Source organism: Panthera tigris, chromosome B3, assembly GCF_018350195.1.
Source record: "Panthera tigris isolate Pti1 chromosome B3, P.tigris_Pti1_mat1.1, whole genome shotgun sequence".
Classification (NCBI taxonomy): domain Eukaryota; kingdom Metazoa; phylum Chordata; class Mammalia; order Carnivora; family Felidae; genus Panthera; species Panthera tigris.
Genome location: NC_056665.1, coordinates 33,392,797 through 33,417,367, shown reverse-complemented (window position 1 = coordinate 33,417,367; position 24,571 = coordinate 33,392,797). Strand labels below are relative to the sequence as shown.

The 24,571-nt window shown below is 37.5% G+C and overlaps 1 protein-coding gene and 1 non-coding gene across 2 annotated transcripts in view; one reads left to right on the top strand and one right to left on the bottom strand.

The window, feature by feature from the left end:
* The window catches only part of ARIH1 (ariadne RBR E3 ubiquitin protein ligase 1), a 119,705-nt gene that overhangs the window by 23,083 nt on the left and 72,051 nt on the right, over positions 1–24,571 (top strand). The gene's annotated exons all lie outside the window — the stretch shown is intronic.
* Positions 12,076–12,179, bottom strand: LOC122239809. The gene has a single exon (XR_006219195.1). It is a non-coding gene; the product is annotated as a U6 spliceosomal RNA (small nuclear RNA).

Sequence of the window (24,571 nt, the reverse complement as noted above, 5' to 3'; positions counted from 1 at the left end):
TTTGAGGAAAATGTAATGTATGAAAACGAAGCACATGTATAAATGTTTAAATTCCTACAATTGTAGAGTACTTTTGATTGTGATTGTATAGTTATTTGTTTAATGAGTGAATCTAATCAGTTTAATTTTTATTAAACCAGAATGTCAAAGATTTGACACCTTTTTTTTTTTTCTTGCTCACTTGTTTCTGTGTCAGAGCGGAACAATTGCAGTGTATACTAACAAATCTTTGAAGAGAGATAAAAAAGGAGTCTCTCTAGCTCTGCCGTACTTCCTAGGGAGGCTTTCTGTGCTCTAGCTACCCCATGTTGATTGGGGGAGGGCAGCCTACAATTGCTTTAAGAAAGGATTAGCACCGCCAGAAGCAAGGCTTTTGGTCAGAACTACTCATTTCTATAGTGTGATATCAGCCATGTAGATGAAACTGTTGTTCCAAATTACTGTATTGTGATAAAAGTTGAAGAACCACAGTTCGGGTATGATAAGGATGTGGACACAGCCATAAGCTAAGGAAAAAGTTCATCCAGTCTGGGATTGGACCTTCGCATTTTTGACACTGTGTCTTTTAAGTTCATTGGTCAATTAAAATGCCTTCAGAACCCTAGGATATTTGGGAGTAGGGGCAGTTGTTTTTCTAAATTATGGGATTGGAGTGGGTAGGAAGGAATTCTGGGTGCTGAGAACAAATTTTTCAGGAATGCCTACGTGTTTCTTGCCTGCTAACGGCCTCACACATGTACTTTAAAATTTTTTTTATTAAGTTTTTAATTTTAATTTCAGTATAGTTAACGTACAGTGTTATGTTAGTTTCAGGTGTACAATATAGTGATTCAACAATTCTATATATTACTCAGTGCTCATCATGACAAGTGTACTCTTAATCTCCATCACCTATTTTGCCCATGTCTCCACTTCGCCTCTGGTATCATCAGTCTGTTCTCTGTAGTTAAGGGTTTATTTTTTGGTTTATCTCGCTCTCCTTTTTAAAATTTTTTTCCTTTGCTTTTCCTTTTTTGTTTTGTTTCTTAAATTACGCATGAGTGAAACCATATGTTATGTCTTTCTCTGGCTTATTTCACTTAGCTTTATACTCTCTAGCTCCATCCATGTTGCATATGGCAAGATTTCATTCTTTTTTTATGGCTGAATAATATTCCATTGTGTATTATATACCACATCTTTATCCGTTCGTCTATCAGAGGACACTTGGACTGCTTCCGTAATCTGGCTGTTGTAAATAATGCTGCAGTAAACATAGAGATTGCATGTATCTCTTTGAGTATTTTTGTATTTTGGGGATATATATCCAGTAGTGTGATTACTGGACCATAAGGTCATTCTATTTTTAACTTTTTAGGAACCTCTGTACTGTTCTCCAGAGTGGCTGCACCAGTTTGCACTCCTACCAGTAGTGCACGAGGGTTCCTGTTTCTCCACATCCTCTCCAACACCAGTTGTTGTGGTTTTGATTTTAGCCATTTTGACAAGTGTGAGGTGATATCTCATTGTATTTTGATTTGCATTTCCCTGATAGTGAATTGGGTTGGACATCTTTTCCTGTGTCTGTTGGCCATCTAGATTCTTTTAGAGAAATGTCTGTTCATGTCTTCCACCTATTTTTAATTGGATTATTTGGTTTCTTTTTTTTTTATTTTTATTTTTTTTTTAAATAATTTTTTTTTTACATTTATTTATTTTTGAGACAGAGAGAGACAGAGCATGAACAGGGGAGGGGTAGAGAGAGAGGAGACACAGAATCGGAAGCAGGCTCCAGGCTCTGAGCCATCAGCCCAGAGCCCGACGCGGGGCCCGAACTCACGGACCGTGAGATCGTGACCTGAGCTGAAGTCGGACGCTTAACCGACTGAGCCACCCAGGTGCCCCTGGATTATTTGGTTTCTGAGTGTTGAGTTATATAAGTTCTTTATATATTTTGGATGTTAACCCTTTATAGGATACGTCCTTTGCAGATATTTTCTCCCATTCAGTAGGTTGTCTTTTAGTTTTGTTTCCTTCTTTTGCTGTACAGAAACTTTATATTTTGGTGTAGTCCCAATAGTTTATTTTTGCTTTTGTTTCTCTTGCTTTAGGAGACATATCTAGAATAAAGTTGCTATATCCCAGATTAGAGAAATTACTGCCTGTGTTCTCTTGTAGGATTTTTATGGTTCCAGATCTCACATTTAGGTCCTTAATCCATTATAAATTTATCTTTGTTGTGTATGATGTAAGCCAGTGGTCAGTATTTTGAATGTAGCCTTCCAGCTCTCCCAACACCATTTGTTGAAGAGGCTGTCTTTTTCCCATTGCATATTCTCTGAGGTTAATGGGTTCTTCAAAATAATGCTTCAGTTAATTTAGAACATTATATAAATTGAGTACTTGATTTTTTACCAACTGATATTTCTTGAGCTGCTAAGCTGTGCTGGGGGAATACAAATACTGGGCAACTTTTTATTTTATTTTATTAAAAAAAAATTTTTTTTTTTAACATTTATTTACTTCTGAGAGACAGAGCATGACTGGGGGGAGTGGCAGAGGGAGGCAGGGACACAGAATCCAAAGCAGGCTCCAGGCTCTGAGCTGTCAGCACAAAGCCCGATGCGGGGCTTGGATTCATGCGGACTTTAATTCACGGACCACGAGATCATGACCTGAGCCGAAGTCGGAAGCTTAACTGACTGAGCCACCCAGGTGCCCCTGGGCAACTTTTTAAAGAGGCATGTATAAATAAGTTACAATACAGTGATATGTGCAGCATATCACTGACATACAAGGTCAGAGAAGGAATGTTTGTTTAATGCTTTTTTCTGGTAAGGACTGACAAATCCTGGTGGAAAATGATCTAAAGCTAGATTTTGCAAAATGAATAGTAGTAGCTCACTAGGTGGATGGGATTGGAGAAGGCATTCCAGCCAGAGGAATAGAAGGAATAGAATGTGCAAAGGCAGAAGCTGTTAATGGTATGGTATGGTATGGGAAGTAGTGTGGTAGGAGCTGGGCTAGACAGGTAGGCAATTTATGAAGGGCTTTAGCATAGTTCTAAATGAGATGCATTTATCCCCTAGGACCTGGCAAAACAAATTAATGTGGGATTAGTGTGTAGAAAGACCACTTTGGCAGTATAGGAAATAAATGAGAACAGGATGAGATTAGGAAGCAAGGAGAACAGTGAGAAGTCTATTTCAATAATTTGTGCAAGAGGGGTGCCTGGGTCGCTCAGTTGGTTGAGCGACCACTTCAGGTTGACTTCAGCTCAGGTCATGATCTCGCGGTTTGTGAGTTCGAGCCCCACGTCGGGATCTGTGCTGACAGCTCAGAGCCTGGAGCCTGCTTCAGATTCTGTGTCTCCCTCTCTCACTGCCCCCCTCCTGCTCTATCTCTCTATACTCTATCTCTCAAAATAAATAATAGTAAAACATTTTTAAAAATTAAAAATAGTTTGAGCAAGAAATATATGATGTGGTTAGCAAGGTTGAAATAGACATTCAAGGAATTAGGGTGTGGAATCAGTAGGAATTGGTAAATTTTATAACAGGACAAAAGAGCTAGTGGTTAAGTCTTTGGCATCATATATAGAAAGAACTAAGTTCAGGTCCATCTTTGCTTTTTATCAGTTGTATAACTTGGTGTCATTTATTTTAATAGATGCTCTTTCCTTATCTGTAAAATGAGTAGTTGAAAAATAGTGTAGTTGAAGCTTTAAGCAGCCTTCATTTAACTGACTTCCAGATTAATTGTTCCTCTCCATTCCCTCAATAAAACAGACTTATTTGATGTCCATGGTAAGCTCTCAGCTTGTTGACTTTCCTAGATAAGCAAAGTAAATGGAAAAAAAATTTTAAAACACTTTTTTTTAATGTTTATTTTTGAGCGGGGGAGGGGGAGGCGCAGAGAGAGGGAGACACAGAATCTGAAGCAGACTCCAGGCTCCATCCTGTCAGCTCAGTGCGTGGCTTGAACTCACAGACTGCGAGATCATGACCTGAGCCAAAATTGGACACTTAATCGACTGAGCCACCCATGAGCCCCAAAATGAAAAAATTAACGTCACAACAGGCCTCATACTTTATGATGCCATTTTTATAAAATATCCCAAATAGGTAAATCCACAGAGACAAAAAGATGAGTGGTTGTCAGAGGCTCTGTTGGGGAAGGGAAGGAGGTTTGGGGAGTGGCTGCTACCAGGTATGACGTTTCTTTTTGGGGTGATGAAATGTTCTAAAATTAATGGCTGATAGAACTGTGTGTCACAACTCTGAATATAATCAAAACTACTGAATTATACACTTTGAAAGTAAATTTTCAAAGTGGTGTGTGAATTATATCTGAATAATGTTACCCTAGAAAATATTAATAATATACACACCACTTTGACATTTCTGCAGTTGTCCAGTATGTCATCTTATAACTTCTCTTCTTCCAGTATAGGATCATGCATTACATTTGATTATCATGTTTAATTACCTGCTTATTTTTTTGAGAGGTTACAGTAAGAATTGTATAAATGGTTAGACCCATTGAAAATGGGAAGTGTTTTTCTTCAGTCTTTGTTAAACATGGAGAATGGATCCATGTTATTTTAGATGTATGCAAAATAAAATGTCTGATTAAATTAAAGTGGCTTTTTACATGGATCTCTAAACTTTTATTTTATTTTATTTTGTTTTGTTTTATTTTATTTTCAAGTATATTGATTTATTTTGAGAGAGACAGAGAGAGCACGAGCAGGGGAGGGGCACAAAGAGAGGGAGAATCCCAAGCAGGCTCCACATTGTCAGCAGAGAGCCCATCGTGGGTCTCGAACTTATGAAGAAACTGTGAGATCATGACCTGAGCCAAAATCAAGTTGGACGCCTAACTAACAGCCACCCAGGCACCTCTGGATCTAAGCTTTTAATGAAGGTTACTTAAGCAAGCTAGCATTTTGGGAATTTAAGGTGTGTTTTAAAAAATAACTTTTAGAAACTTCTTGAAGTGTGAATACTTGTTTGTATGGACTTGAAGTAACCGGAGGACTCTACATAGATTTTAAAGATACTGATGGTAGTTTTGTATATAAATGTTTTACCAAATCTTGGTAATTGGCCTAAATGACACTATCATATATTCTTTTAAGCACCCAAAGTTATCTAGATGTGGTGTTAGCAACCATTTTTACCTAGGAAGACAGGGAAAAGTAGAATGGTAAAATGCTGAAATAAAGTTTTATTTTGTGATTCTAGTAGACTTTGGTATTAGAGAAATTTTCTACATGTAATAATTGCCATATTAATTTTGGTATAAAATGTCTTTGGATGTGATAATTTGTGTATTAAAGAGCAGCCTGTGAAGAAATTGTGTGGCATGGTTACAGAAGTGCTTGCCATATCTGTAACTGTTAATGGTATTAAAAATACTGATTACTGCAGTGGTACTATTTCTACTTGAAAGAAAAGAAATCAAAATTTAGTTTATTTGGGTATGTGTTTGGGAGGACTGTAGACCTGAAGTTCAGGCATTTTGCTTATAGAATATAGATAGATATGTTTTCTTCTGGTTTCCCCCTTCCCTTTATATACCTTGATTTTAATTTTTATCAAGTCTGTCTATCTGGCCTTTGCCGCTGTGGCCCATTGATCTGTCCATCTGTCTGTTACAGTGCATATTGGGTACTTCCAGAAGTATGAATTCAGTGATGCAAAGGACAGGCGGGCTGCAGCAGCAAAGGTAGGACAGAATCATTCCAAAGACAAGTCATTAAAGGACCATTAAATACACATATGTGCAAGCACACTTGGCAGCAAGTCCAGTACGTCATTATTTTAAGGGCCTACCATTTATCCTGTAAATCTTGAGGACAAGCCTCTTGAGGACAAGCCTGTTCTGACATGACAGACTTGATATATCCATTTATAAAGGGTACAGTTTTGTGTTTTTTAAACCAGAAGCTTACTTGGCACTTAGGCAATAGTAAATTGATGTGTGCCATTGTCTTTTTTTTTGTTGTTTTTTTTTTAATGCTAAATAATAGAAGAAATGATTAAATGGAGGGTATTCATGCTGTTTGCTTGATTCATGGACCTGGTTGGTTAATTTTCAGAAACTATGATGACAGAGGACCCATTTGTAAAACTGGGAGGAAAAGGAGGAAAGCTAGATTGATCTGGCCATGTGTGTATATGTATAAAATATACATTAATATATATCTGATTCTGGAATATTTTGATGGAAATAATTTGAATCTTCCAGGCTTAACTTCTGGAAGGAAGTTTAAACATTTCTATTTAAATGTTTGTACCATTTGCTTAGATATTTGTATCCATTTGCTTGCAAAATGATAGCAATTACAATACCAGTACCTGGCTTTCTTTTTTTAAATGCTATATTAGAATGAGAGAGCAACAGTTTTTTTATACTGAATTCCAAGACAAAATCACAGGCAAATTTTAAGAACTCAGGCAATATAATGCAAATGTTTGAAGAAAGAGAAATGGAAAGCTTACATCGAAGGTGATTAGGTTGCTTCTTTTTTAAATTTTTTTTTTCAACGTTTTTTAATTTATTTTTGGGACAGAGAGAGACATAGCATGAACGGGGGAGGGGCAGAGAGAGAGGGAGACACAGAATCGGAAACAGGCTCCAGGCTCCGAGCCATCAGCCCAGAGCCTGACGCGGGGCTCGAACTCACGGACCGTGAGATCGTGACCTGGCTGAAGTCGGACGCTCAACCGACTGCGCCACCCAGGCGCCCCTAGGTTGCTTCTTTATATTACTCTAGTATTGGCTGACAAAGTAAGATTGTAGGGTTAGCTGCATGATACAGATATGTGCATCATTTTCTTTGTTGATATACTTCTAAAAGGAAGGGGCTCTGTTTTTCTAAATAGGTTAATACAGTGCTTTTTAAGGCTTCCCAAATGAAAAGGCAGATACAGGTTTGTATCTGGTTTTCAATGAAGATTGCTGGATTTTCAAAATGACTATAAAACCTAAGATCTTAAGTATCTGCTGCCTAAATTCTGGCCCAAAAGGCTGAGGTTAGTAGTTAATACTTAATAAACTATATATTATATTGAGGAGAACTAGTCTGCATTCTCTTAAATGTGGAAATGTATTTCAAAGTTTCATGGTATACCATAGTAGAGGTTTTTTGAATCAATTGTGTTGAAACAAGATGTTTTGGTATTTAAGATGGCTCTTTTTTTGGTCTTGGAATCCTTTTTAGTTAACTTTTTTACTCTCTTATTCCATACTTAGTCCTTTCTTCCAAATGTATTTTATGTATTTCACAGTCTAAAGAGAGCATAAATCATTGCTTACCTTGTATGGCAATATTAAAATGAATATTTGTCACGAGCCTATAATTTCTTTAAAACTGTCAAATCTGGATTAATATAAAGCAAACTAATATAAAGCAAACTAGGTTCATTCTAATTCTGCCTCTGCCACTGTTGACATTTCAAAAGTAACTTCTAGTTTTTAGTTTTTTTCCCCTTTTATTTATTTCTTTAATTAATTAATTTTTAAATTTACATCCAAGTTAGCATATAGTGCAACAGTGATTTCAGGAGTAGATTCCTTAATGCCCTTACCAATTTAGCCCATCCCCCCTCCCACAACCCCTCCACCAACCCTCTGTTTGTTCTCTATATTTAAGAGTCTCTTACGTTTTTGTCCCCCTCCCTGTTTTTATAGTATTTTTGCTTCTCTTCCCTTAGGTTCGTCTGTTTAGTATCTTAAATTCCTTGTATGAGTGAAGTCATATAATATTTGTCTTTCTCTAATTTTGCTTAGCATAATATCCTCTAGTTCCATCCACATAGTTGCAAATGGCAAGATTTTATTCTGTTTGATTGATGAGTAATACTCTATTGTATATATATACCACATCTTCTTTATCCATTCATCAGTCAATGGGCATTTGGGCTCTTTCCATACCTTGGCTATTGTCGATAGCATTGCTATAAATGTTGGGTTGCATGTGCCCCTTCAAAACAGCATCCCTTGGATAAATATCTGCTAGTGCAATTGCTGGGTCATAGGGTAGTTCTATTTTCAATTTTTTGAGAAACCTCCATATTGTTTTCCAGAGTGGTTGTACCAGTTGCATTCCCACCAGCAGTGCAAAAGAGATCCACTTTCTCCGCATCCTCACCAACATCTGTTGTTGCCTGAGTGGTTAATGTTAGCCATTCTGACAGGTGTGAGGTGGTATCTCATCGTGGTTTTGATCTGTATTTCCCTTATGAGTGATGTTGAGCATTTTTTCATGTGTCGGTTGGCCATCTGGATGTCGTCTTTTGAGAAGTGTCTATTCATGTCTTTTGCCCATTTCTTCACTGGATTATTTGTTTTTTGGGTGAGTTTGATAAGTTCTTTATAGATTTTGGATACTAACCCTTGTCTGATATGTCATTTGCAAAGATCTTCTCCCATTCTGTCGGTTGCCTTTTAGTTTTGCTGATCATTTCCTTCACTGTGCAGAAGCTTTTTATTTTGAGGAGGTCCCAATAGTTTATTTTTGCTCCTGTTTCCCTTGCTTCTGGAGATATGTTGAGTAAGAAGCTGCTGAGGCCAAGGTCAAAGAGGTTTTTGCCTGCTTTCTCCTCTAGGATTTTGATGGCTTCCTTTCTTACTTTGTTTTTGTTTTTTTAATTTTTTAAATGTTTATTTATTTTTGAGAGAGAGAGAAAGAGAGCACAAGCAAGGAAGGGCAGAGAAAGAGAAGGAGACACAGAATCCCAAGCAGGCTCCAGGCTCTGAGCTATCAGCACAGAGCCTGATGTGGGGCTCCAACTCATGAACCATGAGATCATGACCTGAGCCAAAGTCGAATGCCCAGCCGACTTTACCACCCAGGTGCCCCATCCTTTCTTACATTTAGGTCTCTCATCCATTTTGAGTTTTTGTGTATGGTGTAAGAAAGTGGTCCAGGTTCATTTTTCTGCATGTTGCTCTCCAGTTTTCCCAGCACCGTTTGCTGAAGAGACTGTCTTTATTCCACTGGATATTCTTTCCTGCTTTGTCAGAGATTAATTGGCTACCTGTTTGTGGGTCTATTTCTGGGTTCTATTGAGTGTCTGTTTTTGTGCCGGTACCATACTGTGTTGATCATTACAGCTTTGTAATACGTCTTGAAGTCTGGGATTGTGATGCCTTCAGCTTCGGTTTTTTTTTTCAAGATTGCTTTGGCTATTCGGGGTCTTTTCTGGTTCCATACAAATTTTAGGATTGTTTGCTCTAGCTCTGTGAAGAATGCTGGTGTTATTTTGATAGGGATTGCTTTTCCCCTTTTAAGATGCATGTTGGTTATTAATGTCTTCTTTGAAAGGGATTGTTAGTAAGGGTGTGAAGATGGGAACTGTTTAACTGGATCTAGATCATTGCTAAGATTTGATTTTTTTTTTTTTTTTTTTTTTTTTTTTTTTTTTTAATAGCGTTTTGGGCTCTGACTTCGGCTCAGGTCATGATCTTGCAGTTCATGAGTTCAAGCCCTGCATTGGGCTCTGTGCTGACAGCTCAGAGCCTGGAGCCTGCTTCGAATTCTGTGTCTACCTCTCTCTCTGCCCCTTCCCTGCTCACACTCTCTCTCGCTCGCTCTCAAAAAAATAAAAAGAAAAAAAGAAAAACATTAAAAAAAATTTAAATAGTGTTCTTATGTCAATAAACATGAATCCAAAGTTGAAATGTATTTTATTTTAGAAGAAAAATAATGTTATATTGGTGCTCTTTCCTGCTTCCTGCTCCAGTTTAGTTTATTCTGCAAGTTGCTATTTTTTCCTTCAGTATTACTGTGGATTTAAAAATTGTACAGTATTTTCTAATAGGGACATATCAGTTTATCTTTTTTCTTATTGTTGGGCATTTTGTTCACTCGTATTGTGTGTCTTCTTCCTATCATTCCCTTCCTTTTACTTTCTTGACCTAACCTAACCTAACCTCCAAAGTGGGTTTGTTGGACTTTGGGTATAGACATTCATAGTTTTTATAAATAAGATGGAATGTTTTCAAAGGTTATTGAGTTTATCTTTTAGCCAGTAGTGTGTGAACTGTCATTTTCTTTGCTCTTTTGCTGACACAGTATATTAAGAATCTTTAAATTTTTCATTAGTCTGATAAAATATTATTGGTTTTAATTTAACATTTCTCTGAACTGTCTTTTAATTTAATGTTTATTTATTTTGAGAGAGAGTGCAAGTGAGGGATAGGCAGAGAGAGAATCCCAAGCAGGCTTCATGCTGTCAGTGCAGACAGAGCCTGATGCAGGGCTCAATCCCCCGACCCTGGGATAATGACCTAAGCCAAAACCAAGAGTTGGACGCTTAACTGACTGAGCCACCCAAGCGCCCCATCAAGTGTCACTTCAAGGAAAAAAAAATCAAGCTATGAGCAAATTAAGACTTGACTATGATCACAAAACAAAATGACTTTTTTAAAATCACAAGTTGGAGAAAAGAGCCAAGGTAACAATCGTATATTAAGAACTCGTGATGAGGGGTGCCTGGGTGGCTCAGTTGGGTCCCACTCTTGGTTTCCATTCAGACCATGATCCCAGGGTCATGAGATTGAGCCTTGCGCTGTCAGTGCAGAGCCTGCTTGGGATTTTGTCTCTCTCTCTCTCTCTCTCTCTCTCTCTCTCTCTGCCCCTCCCCCCTGCTCTTGCTCTCTCTCAAAATTTAAAAAAAATGACACTATTGAACAGTGTTTGTTTTTATGACAGCCCAAATAGTGTATTACGATTATTATGCTTTTTTTTTTTTTTTTTTTAAACAGGCTTAATGCCAAATACTCTGGACCTTCCCAAGAACAATGCTTCTGATATCAAGGTCATTTGGATTGTATTTACACTTCTGGAGCCCTCCATCCTGCTGTTGTAATCACTAACTCTTCCCACTAACTCTTGAATTGGACCCTTTTTCTTAGACTTGTGTCTTTTCTTGATTTAATCTAATTTTGCTGGGCTACATCCTTAATTTAACTCCCATGTAACTTTATGATGTTACTCATTGTGGCCCTGATAGTATCTTTAATTTGTCTTCAAATTTGGTTGCTAGATGGGCTAGCTGGAAAAGTCTGGATTGAATGTTGATGAAAGATAACTGCCTTCTGCACTTACTGTTGCTAATAAGTCCAATACCAGTCTGGTTCTCGTTTCTTGATGACTTTTTTTTTTTTTTTTTTTTTAAGTTTCAGCCTTTTCTCTTTATTCTTGGTTGTTTCAAGTCTCTTTATTGTGTTGGGCCTTAGTGGACCCTTTTAACTGGAAGATTTGTGTCCTTTATTTTAATGTTTATTTACTTTTTTTGAGAGAGAATGCATGCACATGGGTGGGAGGAGGGGCAGAGAGAGGCAGAGAGAGAATCCCAAATCGGCTAGTTGCCTGAATTCACCAACATGAGATCATGACCTGAGCCGAAATCAAGAGCTGGACACTTAACTGACCAAGCCACTCAGGCACCCTCAGATTTGCGTCCTTTTAAAGCTTTGAGAAATGAACTTATAATACTGCTTTGGTAATTTTCTTCCCTCTCCTCTCTTTCTGGAATTCCTGTTAGGTGATTGTTACAAACAATGGATAGTGGCTTAAATAAAAATGATGATAAAACTGCACAAGAAAGACTGGAGGGAAGGTGCATGTAAGAGTGCAAAATCATCATCAATGAACATTGTGATAGATGATATCTAAAATAGAAAGATAGTAACTATCTGAGAAAGCATATTATTTGGGATAAAAGTACTAGAAGGAACAGTGAAAAGAATTTAAAATACTTGCCTCAAAGGATTGGAAATCAGTATTGACTGAGATGTGGCAGAGAGGATTGTTAAACCTTGAGGTTATAATTAACTTTTAAAACTATGCACATACACTAAATTTAAAAAATGCTTAAACAGTGATTCAGTTCAACCCCATTATTAAAGATCCACATTTAGTGATACTGTCATTATTTAATTACTTATTTGGCTTTTTTGTTTTTATTGTGCACTATGTTAATATACTGGGTAAACTTCTAGCAGGAGTAGGTGAGCATAACCAAGTTATTTTTAATCAATCAGGAAAATTCTTCCTTAATTGATCTCCCAACTCTTTGACACAAAAATGTGGAACACTTCCTGAATTTGCATGGCATCCTTGCACAGGGGCCGTGCTAATTTCTGTATTGTTTTAGTTTTAACATATGTGCTGCCACAGTGAGCACTGATCTTTATTCTCTAAAATCCTTTCAGCGAGTATATGTAGAAGTGTTCTTAGGCTAGGTATTCATTACAAGCTTCACGAAAAGAGGATGATTCCGGTTGTATATGCCATGTGTTCCTTTTGTCATGATTGTTAATCATTGAGCCTGTGTGTTTTGAGAATAATTGGCAAGAAAATGTACTGCAGATGTACATGGCCTGTTATAGCTTGGTTATAAAACTTTCTTTAAATGATACAGGAGTATGTATGTGTCTATTTCAAGATCATTTGAATTTATGGCTACTTCTTGAGCTTTAAAGAAATTTACAGTGGCTTTTTTTAAGTAAGATCTTTCTGAGATAAAAATTAAAACCCCCATACTTTTTAAATAAGCACTATGGGTTTCAGAGAATCTCACTTGTGTTTATATTGTACAAATTTTTGTATGCCATCTATACATACATGGAGTGTCATTAAGAAATTGTGAATTGTGGGGCGCCTGGGTGGCTCAGTCGGTTAAGCGTCCGACTTCAGCTCAGGTCACGATCTCGCGGTCTGTGGGTTCGAGCCCCGCATCAGGCTCTGGGCTGATGGCTCAGAGCCTGGAGCCTGCTTCCGATTCTGTGTCTCCCTCTCTCTCTGCCCCTCTCCCGTTCATGCTGTGTCTCTCTCTGTCTCAAAAATAAATAAACGTTAAAAAAAAAAAAATTAAAAAAAAAAAAAGAAATTGTGAATTGTTAGTCAGAATCCTACCACTTATCAATAGGTATTTTGAGTTGCTATGATAAGAAAGGAGGAAGTACTAGTTCAAATTATGTACTGTTAAAATTTGTTCTTAAGAAGTAGTTGGGAATGTGTATCTTTTTTTTTTTTTTTTTGAAGTGCCTCCAAAGGAAGAAAAAACTATATACAACACTTCTTAACAATATTCAGTTCACTTAACAGAACGAATTCAATTTTGTATGTCATCTTCAGGTAGTTTGGAGATGGCTAGTGGTTGTGTTAAGTGCGGTACATTGAAGTCACTCAAAACGTTTTGGTTGTGTGTTTGTGGAACATTTTCAGTGGTGCCACAGTAGCTATGTATAGAATGCTAATACTTTGGGCTTGACAATTGGAACCCAGAGGTGAACGTGTGAATAGATAACTAAGAGGATTCTTAAATAATTCTCTAACAATTCTGAATTACTGCAAAAATAGTCAAGTAACATAAAGTGGACTATATAGAATTTTCATTTGTGGTTTAAATTAGCTGTTATGCCAGGGTAGTTTGGAATTGGGAGTTACCTGGTTCTTGGACTTTCCTTTAAATTCTTACCCTTTTATCTGTAGGAATTTTTCTTCCTCTCAAAGAGTATGGGCATTTTTTCCCCTTCAGTTAGGAGACTGAGACCCAAGAAAATCTTGCCTTGAATGGGGCTTCATGTAATGGTAAACGTTTAAAACTAGGGTTATATTTGTTGGAAGTGACTTGGCTGTTCATCAACTAGATGCTAAAAGCATATAGTGCTATGTAAAGCCTTCAGTTTGTTTTTCTGATGTAAAATACAAGTTTTACCTAACATTGTTTATACTGTTTACATAAGATATATCCCTTCCATCACATGCCCCACTTGGGTTTGCGGTTGAATACAGAATAAATCAAATGATACACACAGTGATAGTATCCTTTCTTCTATTAATAGAAACATTTCTTTTACTAAATTTTGATTAAACTCTTGACATTCTCTAGAGGTGAAGTCTTGGCTCTCCAAATTTAAGATGACATAGAAGGAAGTAATTGCCTTCATAATATGCATGTACAAGGGCAGGTGAAGAACAGCAAAGCCAAATTTGAGATGTTATTGTTGGTAGTTGGCTAAATGTATTCATTAGCAAGTTTGGGTACAACAGGATTACATGTGGAGTTCAAATGCATACCTCAGCACAATTTCAAGTTAAGTGTCATGGATCTACAGAATTCTATGTAGTTGGTCAAAACTTGTCAGTGTTAAATTTTTATTTTAATTAATGTCCAAGGGTAGTGAGTGAAATTGTGAACTTTTTGCTGAAGTAATCTCCAAGCAGCGTCTTCAATGGGAAAGTCTCCTAACAGCATGACCTTCAACATTTTACTCTTGTCTTTTACCTTCCTTCTTGGAGGGTAGCTTAAAAGTAAATATTCGAAACTGGAAACTTTGAGGATTAGTGCTGTTTAGTTGTACATTTGTTTTATTTATTTTTAAAAAAAAAATTTTTTTTTTAACGTTTATTTATTTTTGGGACAGAGAGAGACAGAGCATGAACAGGGGAGGGGCAGAGAGAGAGGGAGACACAGAATCGAAAACAGGCTCCAGGCTCTGAGCCATCAGCCCAGAGCCCGACGCGGGGCTCGAACTCACAGACTGCGAGATCGTGACCTGAGCTGAAGTCGGACGCTTAACCGACTGAGCCACCCAGGCGCCCCAGTTGTACATTTGTTTTAAATGCATACAGCTTTTAAGCCATTTGGGAATTCTGTGATGGTCTTCCTCAATTCTGTGAAGTACCTTTTTGTGCTCTGTTGGGCTAGAAAACCAAAAACTATTTCTTTTTTCTGCTGTTCCTCTTTCCTTTTTTTTTTTTTTTTTTTTTCCTGCAGTTGTAAGGATATGAGATTTTTTTTGCAGTAGCAGAAATGTAGCATTGCATTGGCCATTCTTCTGCATTATCCAGAGGCATTTGTGGCAAAGGCAGCAGATAGACTCTGTTTTGCTTTCTACATCACCTGGCTTCTTGGGTATCTAGAGTCAGTCGTGGCAGTGGTAATGATGACTTCCTGATTCTAGCTTTCTAATCCTTGGATCATCTCCCATTCTTGAATTTAGTGGTTCCATTGGTGGCTTGTGCAGGAAGAGCTCCTTGTGACTCAGTTGTATAGTATTCTGGTGTCGTTCTTGTACTGCCCACTCCTCCAGTCCATCTACAAATCAAGCACTCAATTCCTTTATTAATTCCCCCTTTGCTCAGAATATCTATTTAGTGGTTTTTATACCCTTCATCAAATCCTGAATAATCAAAATCCAGAGCATCTTTTGGTGACAGATACTACTCTTCCATTTTGTATATGGTACTGTGTGAACTTTGGATACATAAATAATTTATTCTGTTGAATGTCATTTATTAAGCATTAATTATATTGCAGCTTTTTAGTGATTCTTAGTATAAAGCTCTCAACATACTTCTATATCTTTTAAGAGAAGAAAAATTATACCTGAATTGCATATAATAATTTATTTTTTTCAAAATGTTTATTCATTTTTGAGAGCAAGCATGAGTGGGGGAGGGGCAGACAGGGGGACAGGGGATCTTAAGGAGACCCTGCTGACAGCAGTGGGCCTGATGCGGGACTCGAACTCACGAACCATGAAGTCATGACCTGAGCTGAAGTCAGATGCTCAACCACCTTTACATGATAATTTCTTAAAAAGAAATCAAGTATTTAATTAAAATTAAGGAGAAATGGAAATGAAACCTTTTAAGATAGTATAACGAACTCTCAGAACTTCCTGTAGCTTGTATCAGTGCTTGTCAAACTTCACTATGCATATATATCACTTCAGGAACCTGTGAGAGGAACCTTTGAGAGTCTGGTTGAAATGATTCAGTAGATGTGGATTGAGACTTAGGATTCTGAATTTCTAACAGATTCTCAGGTGATTGATTTTGTGAACTACAGTTTGAGAAGCAAGACTTATACTGTTTATAGTTGATTGTTACAAAAGTAATACAATACAGAAAAAAACACATTTTCACCTCATTCCCAAATAAGCGCCTCCCTCAAGGGTGGTAACTCTCCAGAGGTGCTTTATTTATTTTTTTCTTTTTCAGAGCAACTTTAATATAAATCCTTTTAAACATTTTATTATGTATTGAATATATCATAGAACTTTACCTTTTTTTAAACTCAAAAATATTATACATTGCTCAGTAACTTGCTTTTTCTTTTTCACTTAGTGATGTGTCATGGATATGCTTCCATGTGCATGCGTACAGACCTATTTTCTTTTTGTTTATTAATTGCTGCATAATGTTCTAAGTATGGATATGGCATAATTTATAGGCATTCCGCCCCCCCTTGGAAGAATGTAGGTTATCTTTGCCTTATTGCTTTTCCAAATAATGTGCATGTAAAATTTCTTCTCCTTCCCCTTCTACACTTACATATTTCTGCAGAGTAGGTTCCTGGAAGTGGAATCTCTAGATCCTATCTTAGGTCATTTGCATTTAAAAATTGGTTTCTTAATTTGACAGTAAATTTCATATATTAAAAAATAAAAAAAATAAAAAAAAGAAAAAAAAAAGAAAAAAAAAAGAAAAAAAAATTGGTTTCTTTAATCTTTATTTATTTTTGAGAGACAGAGTAACAGAGCACAAGCAGGGGAGAACAGAGAGAGAGGGAGACACAGAATCCGAAGCAGGCTCCAGGCTCCCAGCTGTCAGCACAGAGCCTGATGTGGGGCTCAAACTCACGGACCGCGAGATCATGACCTGAGCTGAAGTCAGATGCCCAACTGACTGAGCCACCCAGGCGCTCTATGGTCATGTGTGTTTTAAATTTTGTTGAGTTCTGCCGAACTATTCTCACAAAAATTTTACCAAAGTTGCCATTTCGCTAACATGGGACATTTCCCCTCCTCTGTCCCTGCATATTATAAATTTTTAAGATTTTAGCCGTTGTGGTAAATTAAAAACACTGTATTAAAGGGGCGCCTGGGTGGCTCAGTCGGTTAAGCGGCCGACTTCGGCTCAGGTCATGATCTCGCAGTCCATGAGTTTGAGCCCCGCGTCGGGCTCTGTGCTGACAGCTCAGAGCCTTGAGCCTGTTTCAGATTCTGTGTCTCCCTCTCTCTTACGCTCCCCTGTTCATGCTCTGTCTCTCCCTGTCTTAAAAATAAATAAAACATTAAAAAAAACAAACCACTGTATTAAGGAGGTTGAATATTTTCTTGTTTTTCAGCTAATTGTATTCTTAGAATTCATAAACCATCCATTTGTGTTGGATTGTCTTTTTATGGACTTGTGTGTTTGCTTATTTACTGTTTACTTTAGGTGTTGCAAATATTTCTATGTAGAACTTTTTATATTTTATGGCTTTTGGGTTCCTAATATTAAGTAAGGCATTACGAAGCAATAGTCTATAAAATTTGGATCAGCAGCAGCTCTCTTAAGGAGCATGTAGATTAAGCTACATGGAAACATACTATAAAAACAAGGCCTTTTTAAAAGAAGTTTTTATTTAAATTTCAGTTAACATACAATGTTAACATACAGTTTCAGGTGTACAAGATAGTGATTCAGCACTTTCATACAACACCTGGTGCTCATCACAAGTGCACTCCTTCATCTCTAACACCTATTTACCCATCTCCCTCCCACCTTCCCTTTGGCAACCATTAGTTCCCTCTAGTTAAGAGTTTGTTTTTGGTTTGCCTGTCTTTTTTTTCCCCTTTGCTCATTTGTTTTGTTTCTTAAATTCCACATATGAGTGAAATCATATGATATTTGTCTTTCTCTGACGGACTTAATTTCACTTAGGATGGTACTCTCTAGATCCATCCATGTTGTTGCAAACAACAAGATTTCATTCTTTTTTATGAGCCCATTCTTTTGTAGGAAAATTGTCAAACTGAGTTTTGAGATGGAGTGTATAACCTTTTTAATTTCATTTCAGATCAAATTATGAGATAGATGAAAAGCTATACTTTGAGGCCTTTCTGTGTATGTTAATTGGGCTGAAAAAGTGTCTTCTTGCTGCTTCATCCTAGACTATTATATTATAAAACCCATTCATTTAATATTGAGCTTTCCCTTTTTAAAAAAAAATTTTTTTGATTACATTTATTTATTTTTGAGACAGAGATGGAGCACAAGTGGGGGAGGGGCAGAGAGAGAAGGAGACAAAGGATCCAAAGCAGGCTCCAGGCTCTGAGCTGTCAGCACAGAGCCCGATGTGGGGCTCGAACTCACAAACTGCAAGATCATGACCTGAGCCGAAGTCAAACGTCTAATGTCAAAAAATAGTTGCCTCCCCACAATACTAATCATTGGAATGTTACTCAGTAACTTGATTGAGTCTACTAGGAGATCTGTCACATTCTTTTAAATGTAGGCTCTGCATTCATGTGTACAACTAGAATTGTGGTTCTTCATCTTGGCTGTGTAATGGAATTGCCAATGAGCTTTCAAAAAATGGTAATGCACGGGTTCTTTCCTTACACTCGTCCGATGATGTATTTGTTGTGGGGTGTGGCCCAATACAGGTATTTGAAAGTTCCTCAGATGATTCTAAAATGCTACCCACATTGAGAACCACTTGATCAAAGAATGGAGGATGATAGTGCATTGATATTAAGGCCTCAGCTGGGACAGTTGGCATGTTCAGATTTACTTTTCAGGGCAAAAGCCGGGGGTGCCTGGGTGGCTCAGTCCTGTAAGCGTCCCACTCTTGATTTTGGCTCAGGTCATGATCTCACAGATCCGTGAGATTGAGCTCCGAGTCAGGCTCTGCACTGATGGCACGGAGCCTACTTGAAATTCTTTCTCTCCCTCTCTCTGTCTGCCCCTCCCCTGATTTTGCATGCTCTCTCTCTCTCAAAAAATAAATAAAGTTTAAAAAAGTGCAAAAGCAGAACTTTGTAGATACTTTCAAAGCAAACACTTGCTATCACCTTAGAATGTAATTTTCTTCAAATTACTACAGTATTACACTTCTGTGTTCATATTAGAGTTCTAAATGTATACTCTTTCAGAGCTCTCACAGTTGGAAACTATTTAGAGCAGTAGTTCCTAATTCTGTCTGCATATTACTATCATCTGGGGAATTTTAGGTAAAAAAAATTTGAGTAAGAAATTCACATACCCATGTCCACTCCAGATAATTGAATCAGAATTGCTCTGGTGAAGTTTAAGTATTGATATTTTTAGAGTTCCTAGGGAGATTTTAATACACAGCCCAAATGAGGGACCATTGTTTTAGAGTTTACAGCTAGAGAATATATGAGATTTCAGATTGTGTTAGGTCTTTTCTTGCTTTGTTTATATCTTTAAAAAAAAAAAAAAAAAGGAACGCCAGTAAGAATAGGATGAAGAGTTATTTCAACCAAGAGCTTGAATTGATGTTCTACACAACTAATCAAGAATTTTGGTAGCATGCATAGGTGATTTCTCTCCTTTTATTAGTCCCCAGCCTAAAGCATTTAAATCAGAATCTTTTAAGGGTGGTACTATAAGCATACATTTTTATAAATTTTTCCTAATATTCAGATCCTATTAATCTGTTTCATCTTGGGTCAAGTCACTTAACCTCTCTAACCTTATCTGTAAAATGTGAATAATGCCTACCTTATATAAAGTATCGATGTGATGACTAAATCAAATAATAATGTATATAAAGTGCCTGGCACTGAATAATTTCATGTCTGTGTTCTATTCAGCATTGTTCTTTTGACACTTGTACTTTCTTTTTTTTATTTATTAACTTGTTTTATTTTTTATTTTTTTAAATTTACATCCAAATTAGCATATAGTGCGACAATGATTTCAGGAGTAGATCCCTTAGTGCCCCTTACCCATTTAGCCCATCCCCCCTCCCACAACCCCTTCAGTAACCCTCAGTTTGTTCTCCATATTTATGAGTCTCTTCTGTTTTGTCCCCCACCCCCCGCCGTTTTTATATTATTTTTGTTTCCCTTCCCTTATGTTCATCTGTTCTGTCTCTTAAAGTCCTCATATGAGTGAAGTCACATGATTTTTGTCTTTCTCTGACTAATTTCACTTAGCATAATACCCTCCAGTTCCATTTACGTAGTTGCAAATGGCAAGATTTCATTCTTTCTGATTGCTGAGTAATACTCCATTGTGTGTGTGTGTGTGTGTGTGTGTGTGTGTGTGTGTGTGTGTGTGTATACATACATATATATACATCTTCTTCATCCATTCATCCATCGAGGGACATTTGGGCTCTTTCCATACTTTGGCTATTGTCGATAGTGCTGCTATAAACATGGGGGTGCATGTGTCCCTTCGAAACAGCACACCTGTATTCCTTGGATAAATACCTAGTAGTGCAATTGCTGGGTCGTAGGGTAGTTTTGTTTTTAATTTTTTGAGGAACCTCCATACTGTTTTCCAGAGTGGCTGCCCATTTTCTTTTTAAATGTTTATTTTATTTTGAGGGAGAATGGGGAAAAAGCAGAGGAAGAGAGAAAATCCCAAGCAGGCTCTGCACTGATAGTAGGGCTCGATCTCACGAACTGTTGAGATCATGACCTGAGCCAAAATCAAGAGTCAGATGCTTTAACTAACTGAGCCATTTAGGTGCCCCATTCTTCCCCCCTACCCCTGCCTCATTTTTTTACGTAGGCTTCACACCCAGTACAGAACCCAACACAGGCCTTGAATTAACAACCCACCCCTAAGATCCAAGATCTGAGCCAAGATTCAGAGTCAAACTTTTTACCTACCGAGCCACCCAGGTACCCCGACACGTATTGTACCTTAAACAGCCACAACTCCGTTATAGGTGCTCCAGTGTAGGTTAAAAACTTTTACACTTAATATTTAAAAATTATATTTTCATTTACATAAAATTTATACTTTTGGTGTACAGTTCCATGAATTTTGACCAGTGTCTGGAGTTGTGTATCCACTACTACAATCTACACACAGAACAGTTCCATAGTGGCCCTCTAAAAAATTCCTTCCTTCTACCCTGTTCGTTCAAACCCTCCCCCACCCTTAATTCCTGGCAACCAGGGATTTATATGCAATCCTGTAGTTTTACTTTTTCCACGGTGTCATATAAGTGGAATCATACAATATGTAACCTCTTGAATATGGCTTCTTTCACCTAGAATTTGCATTTGAGATTCTTTCATGTTGTTATATATATAGCCATAGTTCTTTTTATTGCTGAGTGTTATTCCATTGTGGACATACCAGTTTGTTGGATCCATTCCCCAGTTGTGGAACATTTGGACTGTTTCCAGTTTTTGCCAGGTACTAATGAAGTGTTGTAAACCTCCTTATATAGGATTTTGGGTGAACATAAGTTTCAGGGTAAATTCCTAATGAGATTTTGAGGTTGTAGTAAATATGTGTTTAACCTTATAAGAAATTGTTAAATATTTTCTTGTTGGCTGTATTATTATGCATTCCCATCAGCAGTGTATGAAAGTTCCAGTTGTACCACATCCTCTGCAGTACTTTGTATTGTCTGATAGGTTCCTTCTCTCCCCACACATATTCTAGTAGGCTTATGGTGGTGACATTGTGGCTTCAATTCCTGTGTTCCAAATAACTAATAATGTTCAGCATCTTTTCTTACTTTTTCGTGTCTCTGTGTAGATTTTCTTTGGTAAAGTGTTCAAATCTTTTACCTACTTTTAAAATTGGGTTTTTGTTTTATTAGGTTTCGGGAGATTTTTAAAATATATGTGTTCTAAATACAAGTTTTTTGTTAAATATGATTTGCATATATTTTCACCTAGCCTCTGGCCTGTCTTTCCATTTTATTAACAGTGTTCTTTCCATTTTAGTGAATTCCAGTTTATCAGTTTTTCTTTTTTTAATTTTTTTTATTGTTTATTTATTCTTTTTGAGAGAGAGGGAGACAGAATCAGATGCAGGCTCCAGGCTCTGAGCTGTCAGCACAGAGCCTGACATGGGGTTTGAACCCACGAGCCATAATCATGACCTGACCCAAAGTCGGACACTTAACAGGCCACCCATGCACCCCCAGTTTATCAGTTTTTTTTATGGATTGTGCTTTTGTTATCTAAGAACTATTTGCCCAAACCAAGACCACAAAGATTTTCGCCTAGAAGTTACATAGTCTTATGATTTACATTTGGGTCTGATCCATTATTAATTTTGTGTAAAGTCTTTAAGGTATAGGTTACAGTTGATTAAAAAGAAATAGATGTCTTAATGTTTATTTATTTTTGAGAGAGACAGAGCGTGAGTGAGGGAGGGGCAGAGAAAGAGAGGGAGACGCAGAAACCGAAGCAGGCTCCAGGCTTTGAGCTGTCAGCACAGAGCCTGAGTGAACTGTGAGATCATGACCTGAGCTGAAGTTGGAAGCTTAACTGACTGAGCCACCCACGTGCCCCTATAGGATGTCTTAATCAGTGTAGGATTGGTTATTTTGAAAAGGTTCCCCCCCAATCCCCCGACCCTTTGAATTGTTTTAGCACCTTTGCAAAAGCTCATTTTGCCATATTTGTATGGATCTATTTCTGGCTTCTGTTCCTTTGATTGTTATGTCTATCCTTTTGCCAGTACTGGAGCTTTATAGTATGTTTTGAGATCAGGTGGTATTCTTTCCTTCCCTCCCCTCCTCTCTTCTTAATAATAACACTTTATTTTCAGGTTTTTATTTAAATTCCAGTTAACACAGTGTAACATTTCCCTTGCACCTGAGGAACTTTAGCATTTCATTTAGAACAGGTCTCCTGACAGTGAGTTCTCAGTTTTCTTTTGTCTGAGAATATCTTTGTCTTCAATCCTGAACTTGACTTTCCCTGAATATAGAATTCTAGGCTGACAACTTTTGATATTACCCCACAGGACCCTGAGAGACAGTTCTTTTAAAAAATGCTTCACGCTCAGCCTGAAGCGCCATACAAGGTTCAATCCCATGACCTTGGGACCAGAACCTGAGCTGAAATTAAGAGTCGGACACTCAGCCAACTGAGCCTCCCAGGTACCTGGAGACTATTCTTTTTTTTTTTTTTAATTAGTTTTTCTGTTGTTAAATTTCTATAACTCTTACTGATATATCAGTTTCAGTGATTTCTCTGTCATCTCCTTTCTGCTTTTGAGCCTATCCAGTAAACTTTAGTTTTTTAGTTCTAAACTTTCCATTTGGTTCTTTTTTTATAACTTACATTTCTTTCCTAAGAATTTGGTTCATCATTTTAAGGTGTCCATTCTTACCTAATGGATCATGTTTTTAATAGCTGCTTTAAAAGTCTTTGGTATTTCTGGGGTGCCTGGGTGGCTCACTCAGTTGACCACCCAACTCTTAATTTCGGCTCCGATCATCATCTCAAGGTCATGGGATCGAGCCCCACATCGGGCTTGGGAACATGGAACCTGCTTGGGATTCTCTCTCTCCCCTTCTCTCTGTGCCCCTCCCCTGCTCTTGCTCTCTTTTTCTAAATAAATACATAAACATAAAAAAATTTAAAGGCTTTGGTATTTCAAATATTTGGGTCATCTTGGGGTTAGCATCTATTAGTTGTCTTCTCCCTTGAGAATTGGTCACATTTTTGTTGTTCTTGCTATGTCTGTTAACTTTTGGATTCTATCCTGGGTATTTTGAATATTTTGTTGTGAGATTCTGCATCCTGTTAAAATCCTTTAGGGAGCTGAGGATTTTTTATTTGTTCTAGTAAAGAGGTAAGTCCAATTGGGTTATGACTGCATATTCTTTCTCAGTTTATATGGGCAGTTTTTCCATTATCTGTTCAGTTTTCAAAGCCCTTGCTGTGTTGAGTTTGCCCCTCCCTTTCCCACTTAGGTTGATCTAGGACTTGGGCAGTTATATATACCATAATGCACCATAGCTCTATTCTAAAAGCCTCTCCTGTAATTTCCATGTTCCACATATACATAGCTTGTAATTGAGCCCAGGACTTGGTTCATTTGCAGATTTAAGGATCACTTCTCCATCTTTCTCTTCTCAGTGATTTCCCCTACACTGTTGACTCCCAGAGGCCCTTCATTCCTCTAGCCTGAAGCTTGGAGTTCTCTAGCTTTTAGTTTCTTACCTGTGCCTTGAGATGAAGTGGCAAGAGAAAAAAGAAAAGAATAGGGATTTCCACTCCCCCTCCCCCCTTTCAGGGCCCTCTTCCTTATTCTTCTGTTCAGAGCAGTAGGTTTCTCCTGTCATTCTGGAGCAGTGGAGTCTCATGGTTGCAGCAGGCCTCAGGGCAGGACCTAGAGAAACAAAAGAAGGAAAAAAAAAAAGTATTCTCCCTACCTTAGTGGTAGCCTTTTGCCATAACCCTCTAGCGAAAATGATGCAATCCTCTTAGTGTTAGATGCTCATGCCTGCTATACAGTTTCTCTATTTGACCCACCCATGGGTCAAAGCCAGGAAGTAAAGGTTAAAAAACAAACAGGATATTCACCACCACCTTATTTGTTCTTCACTTCCCTCCCCAATCTGCTTGCTATTGTTTAATTTTAAGAGTATTTTGTCCAATTTTTAGTTGTAATCAGTGGAGGGGAGAGAGAGATGCTATAGTGAGCTTATTATTCCATCTTGGCCAGGACCAGAAGTCAGACTGTTTTGTTTTTAAATAAATTAACATTACTGATGTATAACTATATGACTAAATATACCCATTTTTAAAAAAAACTTTTAAATGTTTATTTTTGAGACAGAGA